At 47.5% G+C, this 10,664-nt stretch overlaps 1 pseudogene; it reads left to right on the top strand.

The window, feature by feature from the left end:
- Positions 1 to 6,573: 6,573 nt before the first annotated feature.
- Positions 6,574 to 8,045, top strand: LOC126540438 (legumain pseudogene; annotated as a pseudogene).
- The last annotated feature ends 2,619 nt before the right edge of the window (positions 8,046 to 10,664 follow it).

The raw sequence follows: 10,664 nt of genomic DNA, 5'->3' as shown, positions 1-10,664 counted from the left end.
GTATCCTAGAATGCATAGACGCGGGTACTGCTGTCGTCGCTGTAACACAAATGGTAGTGCAACGTGCACATAATGCGGCAGGTGTTGGTTCGGTTTCACCGTCAGCAACTTGCTCTTTCCTCCTTTTCTCTTGAGTTTCTCATTTTAACACTTCAATTAAATAGTACAAATAATTTCCCCTATGCTTTACTTTTCTTCATTATCTGTTGCTTTCATATGGCTCTGACTAAGGAATATATGCGAGCGTTCTTACGAAAATGGTACGCTTACAAAACCAGGCCCATCGGTTCCCCTACTTTTCGTCCAATACATGACGAACGGCTATTTTTGCTTCTGACCTGCTAATTAGTCTTTCTTGTAGTCTAATCATGCAGCAGTTTTATCTTTTACGTTACAAACAGTGATGTCTTCCTTGTATCAGGCGCTTTATTGTGTCTAGGGCACACACATTTCTCATTAGATTTTTCAATTCTATTTCATAACTTCTGACATTTCTTTTTTCAACAAACACTTAGTTTCTGTTTTTGTATAGTTGGTCATACAGCAGCCAGTCATTCTTTTAAAGCTTTTGTGTCACCAGGCTCTAGGTGCCAAGCGGCTATTCGTGCACTTCTTTTCATGACAGTTTTAGTGATATTGTGTTCAAAACGATCCTCATTTTCTGTCATAGATGAATCTCCATTCCGTACAAGCGAGTTCCTGATTATAGCGAAATAAATATTCCTGCTATAAATCTGTGCGCCTGCGTTTGTATATTTGATATTCTCTTCTATGTTCGATACTTGCTGTTCATATTCGAGAAATACGATATTCGGTCGCCTACCTCTGATATTTAGATAAGAGATTATGACAACTTAAATTTTCCATTACCATGAGTTTGGAAGGTTACACATACAGCACGATTCAAAAGAAGACAAGCAACGTAGTTTTCATACCATGTAAATGCACTTAGACTACACATTATCCCAAAAATTGTTTGTGCCTCTCGACGTTTGTGTGTAGCAGAACTAGGTCCTGCGGAACGCGCTTGGCCGAGTGTTGTTAACACAGCCATGACAGTTACCAGAGCTTTGTGCAGGTTAAATACAACATTTTCGCCCTTGAAAGCTGCCATGAAGCAGTGATTGGTCCGAAAGCTATGACAGTCTTAAAGTGATTTCATCAGACGTGCGTGAATGAGTTCAGCCGTTCCGATATTTGCGCAGTCGATATGTCGTATTCATCCGGTGTGTTCTAAATCTGAACAAATATTCCATTTGGTTTTCGTAAATTATCTCTCTGACGCGCTCGCGCACGTCAACCAATTGAATGGATTTTGTGACACCACCAAACCCGTAGCATTTAAACACATTCTAATAGGTTTCTTTAAATAATAAAGAAACTTCACTTTTGTGTGCACTATGATGGTCATGTTGACCACTGTGCTCTGAAGGGCAATCACAGTGCGAAGGCTACCAATGTGAAGGCAACCGTTGGTTCATCATGGTCATGGCGCCTTTGCATCATACAGAGTTTTTTCCACTTACATGCAGCTTTCGAATATTAATGCGGTAGCGATAAGGGCCCCGCGTCGCAGAAGCTCGGACTCTCGTTCTTTATCGGAATTTTGAGAACGGCAGCCCACAAACAAGTCTAATGCAAACAAAACACCGACAGCCCATATGTTTTATGTTAGCTCCTCTCAGACTGTAATATTAAAAATGCGAAACAATAGCGAGAGATAGACGCAGGCAACAGGGCTCGTTTCTACCAGAAAGCTTGCATCGTGCATAGTGTTCGCCGCCAGCGTTTCGCGGTAAACGTTGCGGTTACCCAAGCTGCAGTTACCACGAAGCATGAAAAGCAGTCCGGGTCTTTGAATGTTATCGTGTTCCACTCTTAGGCCAAGCTTAAGCGTTCTCCATATTTTTCAACTGTGTTCTAGAAGGCCATTTTGCAAGCAACATTTCTAACATGCAAGAAGTTAAAGTATCGCCAATTGTTCATTCAAGTCACTAAAGAAAGTCGCTGATTGCTAAATAGAAACTTTGCCTTAAACCTACAAAAAGGTCCCTCACCTAGCGACAAACTTGCTTAAAAAAATTATGGGGTTTTATGTGCCAAACCCACTTTCTGATTATGGGGCACGATTATGAGGCACGTGGAGGACTCTGGGAATTTTGACCACCTGGTGTTTCTTTAACGTGCACCTTAATGTAAGTACACGGGTGTTTTCGCATTTCGCCCCCATCGGAATGCGGCCGCCGCGGCCCGGATACGATCCCGCGACCTCGTGCTGAGCAGCCCAACACGATAGCCACTGAGCAACCACGGCGGGTACAAACTTGCTTAAATGGCAACACTGATTAATAAAGCGTAAATTATATAAAGCAAATCTGAGTTTGTGTTTTCAAAGATTGCTAGGTTAGACGACCCGAGCAAACACAGGGTGATGCAAGGGGTGGTAAGTCAAACTTGTTTTGTCCTGCCCAGCGACAGCTTTCGCAGCAATGCAGGCTTGCAGGGCACATGTCGCACGCGTCTCGCACCGCAAATTACGGTTAAGCCGTACTGCTTAGTGCGGCCGGCCGAACGTCATCTGCTACAGCACGCGGTGGCGACGCCCGAAAGGCAGTCCTAGCTGTCGAAGCAGCGGATACGTAATATAAAGAATCGCACCTATGTGCGCGCAATTCTTAGAGAAAACTTGGCGTCAGCTGTGCTTTTCTTGTATTTGTCAGTGTGCATCCGACAGTGCCTGCTTTCAGAAGTGTTTGTGTATAGGGAGCGGGCGTACATGGCCTACTTTTCCCTATCTCATCTGACTGTAGTGGTTAGGGACATGCCTTCCCCCTAACCAGTGGATACGCCTATGACAAGCATGCTGTCACGCACGTACAGGCAAATAAAACCACATCTCATTCGATGACCACGAGGACTCGCTGTCACAACGCTGGCGTTATGAAGAGCGCCGGCAGCGAGAAGCGCTTCGTACTGCCTTAGTTTCACCGCGAGGACACCTGTCACGACCATATAAAAGAAAGCAGTCTTGAAAGTAGTGGGAACCTCAATTGCACTTTTTTTTAGTCTCAATTGCGTTATTGACAGGCCAAGTAGCGAGAATCTATGCCTAGATCAAGGCTTCAAAGGCTACTGAAAACATGCAGCGGTGGGGAAATTTACTAGCGGGAACTAAGTGGACCAGGTGTGCTATATAAATATTGGTGATGAGTGCGCAGATGAACCAATATGGCCGAGACTATATTAGTATATGGCCAGCTAGTTGAGAGGCCGTACTCCGATTATCAGGGCTTCAAGCGGATTTCTGTGCACTCGACTGATCTTGGTTGGGACTCCAGGTGCCGTATTACCGGCTTTCAAAAGGGAGGATCAAATCACCGACTTTCCCCCTCCCCACTTCCCAGAGTAGGGTGGCAAGTGTCTCGCCTGACCTCGCCCTCCCCCGGTAGGTACACCTATGCAGTGGGTAATGCCAAATTTTAGCGCAGCTGTATACGTGTTCCCATTTCGCGATATATTGAGGCAAAGAATTCGAGACTGAAACCACCGCATCGACTGGAAGTCACCCAGTGCTGTCAGCCTTTGCAGACAAAGAGGCAGTGCAGAAACTCTGGCATGATGAGTGGCAAAGTCCTACACCCCCGGCATGTCAAACGCACAAGAGCCATACTAGCACTCGACCTGACCAAGGCCTTTGACAATGTGGAACATACCGCAGTGCTGAACGCCTTATCCGATCTACACGTAGGCGGGAGAACTCACGCCTATGTCACAGCTTTCCTACAAGCCAGGACTGCGGTCCTTACTGTGGGAGAACTGACAACAGACAAGGTCCAACTGGGTAGCAGAGGCACACCGCAAGGGTCAGTGCTCTCGCCACTCCTCTTCAACCTTACTCTCATTCCCATGGCCAGAGATCTGGCAAATATTCCCAACCTCTCGCACTCCCTGTATGCAGATGATATTACCTTGTGGACCACTACAGGCAGCATAGGCGACATGGAGGCGACCTTACAAGCAGGGGCCGATGTGGTGGTGGAGCGGGCTATGGCAATAGGTCTCGCATGCTCCCCGACCAAGTCGGAACTTCTTGTTCTTCACCCCCCCAAGAGTCGCACAGACCCAACTCCAAACCCCAGCATCCGTATCCACATGAAGACGTATTCCATTCCAGAGGTCACACAGCTACGAGTGCTTGGCATGGTCATGCAGAACAACGGCAGACATACGGCGACCTTGAACAAACTCACCACCACAGTACACCACACTATGCGCCTCATTAAGCGGATAGCCAATAGACACAATGGGATGAGAGAGCATGACTTGAGAAAGTTAGTGCAGGCTTTTGTCATAAGCAGAGTACCATACTCGCTCCCATACCTACATCTCAACCGGACGGAAACGGAAAAAGTGGATGCCCTTATACGTCAAGCGTATAAGACTGCACTTAACCTCCCCAGGCACACGCCAAACGAGCGCCTCCTTCGCATGGGGGTACATAACACATTTGATGAGCTCACGGAAGCCCATCGCACAGCCCAAATTGAGAGGTTGTCCTCTACCACCACAGGTCGGCACATCCTGGACAAACTAGGGCTAATCCCCACTTCCAAGGCCCATCAGACATGTCCTTTACCATCGGACATACAAAACTGCATCACTATTCTCCCCCTGCCTAAAAACATGCACCCCGTGCATCACGAGGCACGCAGGCAGAGCAGGGCAAAAGCCCTCTACAAACAACACGAACACGACCACCTCACTGTGTGTGTCGACGCCGCTAGTTACCCACAGAAACCAGCCTATGCCGTAAGTGCAGTGTCCCATCAACTTGGTTACATCACAGCTGCCACAATACACGCGCGCACGTCCATAGAGGCGGAGGAGGCTGCCATAGCGCTGGCCATCTGAACCACCGCTGCCGAGGTTATCCTTAGTGATTCCAAAACTGCAATCCGCAACTACTCGAAAGGCCGAGTTCATGACCCGGCACTGAAAATTCTCAATCATCAGACCCCCCTCAGACCAATTAAGCTCATCTGGGTGCCCGCGCACGCAGGCCATCCAGGCAATGAGATGGCCCATTCTATCGCTCGAGTAGCCGTCAACCGAGCCACGCCGTCCGATGACCTGGATAACGCCAGAGACCGATTGGTCGAATATCACGAGATCACCCTCCACTACCGCGAAATGCGGTTGAGATACCCTCCCCCAGATAAATCCTTAACAAAATTCCCACAAAGTACCTGGCGCCAGCTTCAGGCACAAACTTTTCTTTCTCCAGCTTTTCTCGCCCTGGTTCATCCAGGCCTATATAAACAGGAATGTACGCTTTGCGGCGCACCTAGAGCTAACTTCCATCACATTATGTTCTTATGCCCTGAGCTCCAGCCACCCTCTGAGTGGCAACTCACCGACGTAGAGGGATGGGAGACCGCGGTGTCTAGCTCCAACCCAGCCGACCAAATACGGCTGGTGGACTGGGCTCTGAGGGTCGCCGAGGGCCACAAACTCCCGGACACCCTACGCGCTCCTGAGCCCCCTCAAAAGTAATGTTGTAAAGAGGCTCAAACAATAAATGTTTACCACCACCACCACGAACGCGCGAGCAGTTGCACGAGAGCGAGTGGCAGTAGGGGAACGCTGGCATGATGAGCGGCATCGGAGCTTCCTGTGGAAGACGACGACGACGAATGCTCGAGCAGTGGCACGAGCGCGTTCACGCAGTTACGCCGAGGGACACCGATGCTCAATCCAGCAACGGGCGCCTAGAGCAGCGCTCTAAAATTTTGGCCGATTCTGAAGGCACTGCCATCAGAGCTAGCCTCAAGGGGCTAGCTGTCGCGACCGATAGTGCGAGAAACAGGCACGTGACGCACTCGCCGGAGATTTCAAAAAGCCACCTTGGCACTACAGTATCAGGTGTGTGATCGTGGCCTCATGATTTAAGAATTTTTGTTGTCTGATAGAAGGCAGAAGTTTGATACCACTATTGCCGATGCATTTCATTTAGCATTATAGGGAGACTTCTCAATCTTTGGAGGTATGCAACCAAAAACTCGAGATTTGTTGAGCATAGATGATCGCGTCACCGTAAGCACGAAATCTAAAACATTGAGTATGATGTATAAAGCACCACTTTTATGAATGGGAGTTTTGCAAGGCCGACCATTGCACTCGGCGCAATTTAGACATCACATTTAAATTATGCTCTTTCTTGCCCCGAATGCAGAATTGTAATAGCGGAAACCTTTTCTATTTTACCTCCGTTAACAAGTAAAAAAATCTGAAGAAAGCGACGCATTTATGTTCCTCCAACGCTTACACCAATCTCAGCAATAGGTATTCCATACAGCTACTGATAATGGCTCGCTATAGCCCCGAAAGATAAAAAGCCCAGAAGTATAGGCTATTGTTATGGCCGTTTCTGCTACCTATATCACAACACTTGAGCTATGCCAATTTCTATGAAAACGTGCAAGTTGTCACGGTCAGGTGCCTTATCGTATGGGCGTACCTACACCAGTTAGGTGGATAAGCCATCTCACAAGCCGTGTCGTCTATTTAAAAACCTGCTGCGAGTCGGTACGCGATTCCACACAGCAGTCATGGCTCTGTCGCGGTACCCTTTCCTGGCGTTAGTCGTGGTGGCATCGACGGTTGCTCCTGCACCCGGAAAGTCTGCGTCCACGAAGCATGCCGGGAATAGTCAACCAAAGCTCTGGGCTCTACTCGTGGCTGGTTCGAATGACTATTCCAACTACCGGCACCAAGCCGACATTTGCCATGCGTATCACGTTCTGCGAAACCATGGCATTCCTGACGAACGTATCGTGGTCATGATGTACGATGACATCGCCAATGCTACGGAAAACCCAACACCTGGTATTGTCATCAATCATCCCAAGGGAAAAGATGTTTACGAGGGAGTCCCCAAGGACTACACTGGAGACCTCGTCACTCCGCAAAATTTCCTGGACATACTTCAAGGAAAGAAGGTGAAAGGCGGCAGCGGGAAAGTTATAGCCAGCGGGCCAAACGACCATATATTTGTCAACTTCGCTGACCATGGAGCTCCTGGTCTTATCGCATTCCCCAACGACGAGCTGCATGCCCGTCCATTCGTTAATGTCATCAAAAGCATGCACAAAGAGAAGTTCGCGAAGATGGTGATCTACATCGAGGCCTGTGAGTCCGGTTCTATGTTCGACGGCCTGCTTCCGAACAACATGAACGTGTACGCCACTACCGCTGCCAATCCTGACGAGTCTTCATACGCTTGCTACTGGGACGAGAAGAGGCAGACGTATTTGGGCGACCTGTACAGCGTCAATTGGATGGAAGACTCCGACAAGGAAGACCTTCACAGGGAGACACTCTTCGATCAGTTCAAGATAGTGAGGGAAGAAACCAACACTAGCCATGTCATGGAGTACGGTGACCTGAACATTGGAAAGCTTCCGGTCGGTGAGTTTCAGGGCGAAACAGACGCGAAGCCAATCGTCCTACCAAAGGTACCATATGACGCCGTCTCCAGCCGTGACGTCCCCATAGCTGTTCTAAGAAAGAAGCTCGCGAAGGCCTCCAATGCTCAAACTAAGCGGTCATTGAAGCACAAACTACAGCAAGCTCTTCGGAACAGGTCCTTCCTGAAGGAGAAAGTCGCCGAGTTTGCTTCGTTCCTCGGCCAAGGGAACGAGGATAGCAGCGAATCGGTCCTGGGTGCGAAGCGGCAGCTAACCAAATTTGATTGTTACGAGAAGACGGTAAGGTATTTCAATGACCGGTGCTTCAATCTCGCGAAGAACCCATACGCCCTCGAACACCTGCGCGTTTTGGTGAACGTGTGTGAGTCGGCATACAAACTTTCGGAAATCTTCGAAGCCATGGACTTGGCATGCACCCACCCGACTGTAGTAGGTATTGTGTAAATACTAGTCTGCGCGATAACTTAAATATGCATGTGGTTGAGCATTTTGTGTGTGAATTAGGTACAGAAGAAAGGCACCAAAAGAAATGACAATAAAGTCATTCTGTAAAAACTTTTTATAGTGCCGTGTGCATGTGCTTCCGTGTGCGCGTGTTGTAAGCAGCTTACAAATGTGCAAGTACACTTCTAGACAAATACGCCTTGACATTGGGTGCATCCATCGGACCGTTTCCCTCCGGAAAAGCTCTTCGAATTCTCGCAATTAAAAAAAAATCTAAGGCTTCATGCGCTCTTATTACCGGCGCGCGCATCATAAGCCATAGTTTTTATGTCGGCCTGCGCGGCTGACATGATAATTCCAAAATGAAATTGACAACTCGAAGAAAGCTGTTATGCCATTGATGACATTGTAAAGATGCCCTGAGGCTCAAAAATTACCCTCCAGATTTTAAAATTTCTTTTACATGCTCTTTCTCATATTACATCACTGCTATGTTTCGCCTCGATACCCCTTGTAGTTACCAAACCACAAAGATTAAGTACCCCTTGGAAATATCAGGTTTGGTAAGTTTTCACTGTGTGACTACGTACACAAACCTACGAAAACAAAAAAAGTGGTATCCATCCGATGGTAGCGCAAAACTACAATGGAAACCCACTCAGGTTTCTCTTTCTTCGTGCTATAGCCGGTTGGAAGACTATAACATTCCGGCCGCGAGCAAGGTGGCGTCACGTCAATGCCACCTTTAACCCACCAATAGCTAGCAGCAGCGAGAATAACTGAGGGTTCTCGCGAAAGAGTGAGAATACTTCTGAAGTCTGCCACTTAAGGAGGGAAGAAGGGAGAAACAAAAGCAAGCAAGCGGCACAGTCCCCATGGTAACGGCGGTGACAAAAGAGCTGGTGAGCAGTCGGTTTCAACGTGAGAGAACTTGCCAAGGAGATATTGGTGGCGCAGTTATTTGGCCACTATCTATTGAAAGCTTTGTGGAGGTAACAGATCTTATGCCTTTGGCCGGAGGTATCTCATTCCTTGGGGGTGCGCTTTGTACGCATTTCATTTTCGGCCACACATTCATTGTTTTCTAGCATTAACATCAAATTAAAGAAAGTATGGGTTTTACATGCCATAACCACGATCTGCTTAAGCGTTACGTCGTGGTGGGAGACTCTAGAAAGCATTTTGATCCCTTGTGGTTATTTACCATGCACTCCAAGCACGGTACACGGGCGTTTCCGCGTTTCGCATCCCTAAATATGCGGCCGCCTTGGCAGGGATATAATCCCGCGATCTCATGCTTAACGCAATAGCCTCTACGCAACCACAGCGGGTGTGTAAACCTAAATGTGTCTCGTATAGCAATAAACCTTCAGTTACAGTTCAGCGCTTGTGTTGTTATGATTTAGTCTTCGTGTATGTCTCAATAAATGCATTGCCTTTGAAACTATGAGAAAAAGCAACAGATGAACTTCCTTGGCGGGCACTGGTCGGGAGGCAACTGGACAAAGCCTCGGCGCTAAGACAGGTGGCCTACCTCCTCCCACTATTCCTTTGTCCATTTCTTTGTTCCTGCCACGGCTACTATTACACCTTTAATGATCATTACTGCAAAATGGCACTCCGTGAACAGTCTTTTAGAATCCCTGCGTCTCTCGACATTCACCCAAGATCGCTAGTGAACGGAGAAAAACTGATCGCATCTGTGTCCGCGCTTCCTGTGAACTTCTCTCCTCAAATTTCAGTTGCCCTTTCACCTTCCCTACAGCAGCATAGCAAGGCGGGCCGATTCTAGTTGAGCTGCCTGCCTCTCTCTATGCACTTCTCTCTCTCTCGCTTCTAGTGCACAGCAAGTTTCCGATGGGAGCTGTAGAAGGGCTGTTAACCCCTGCATTCAGCAATGCCTTCTAACTTCAAGTCCATGCATGGCTTGATCTGAATTACGCCTGTCATGAAGGCGCCGAAGGAGACGCAATGAGTGTTTCGGGCACGTTCACATCAGGCGACATTTATGTCAATTCAAGCTTGGGCTTCAATTTAAGCATATCACAATACCCGCGTAAATAATTTCAACTGTTTGAACATGTTCCCCTCAAAGGCATTTTCTTTCGGCAAAGATTTATCTGAATACGCAAGGTAGTTTTGAAAGCATGCACAGCTGAAAAGCATACAGAGCCCCAATGTGCATTCACCAGAAATTTAGTGATTTACTGAAAAGAAAAAAAAAAAAACGCTTATTGCCCTGCGCACATTGATGTGTGCTCGCACATTTTTCTTGATATAAGTAACTTATACCATGGTTTGTGCCATGGCATATAGTTTACCGTGTGTGGCGCTTGTGTCAAGCGCGTCATTTTTCGTCTTGTTTTATATTTGTTGGCATTATAGTGCCAAAAATTAACATATACCCTCCAGTTTTATAACTGCATTAAAACTGCCATTTATTTCACAACTTTTTTATCGCTGCATCTATTCGCGATCTTAAAGTGGCTCGAAGCAGGATGCTCTGTGGTTGCTGACACAGTTCATTCGGTTGTAAACCTGCGTGGTGTGTCTGGCAATTGACGTCTCTGAATTACTCGAGATCACGGCTCCGCTTGGAAGTTACCTTCAGAATCCTTGTGCCACAACGTAATGAGTGCTGGAAGGAAGATGTGTCATTGCAGCATTAAACTGATATTAAGTGCCCAGTCATTCAAACCCCGGTAGCCACACCTTCACACTCACCCGAAGTGG

This window comes from Dermacentor andersoni, chromosome 2 (genome assembly GCF_023375885.2).
Source record: "Dermacentor andersoni chromosome 2, qqDerAnde1_hic_scaffold, whole genome shotgun sequence".
NCBI lineage: Eukaryota > Metazoa > Arthropoda > Arachnida > Ixodida > Ixodidae > Dermacentor > Dermacentor andersoni.
The sequence above is the reverse complement of the archived record's forward strand: the minus strand, read 5'-3'. Positions and strand labels throughout refer to the sequence as shown.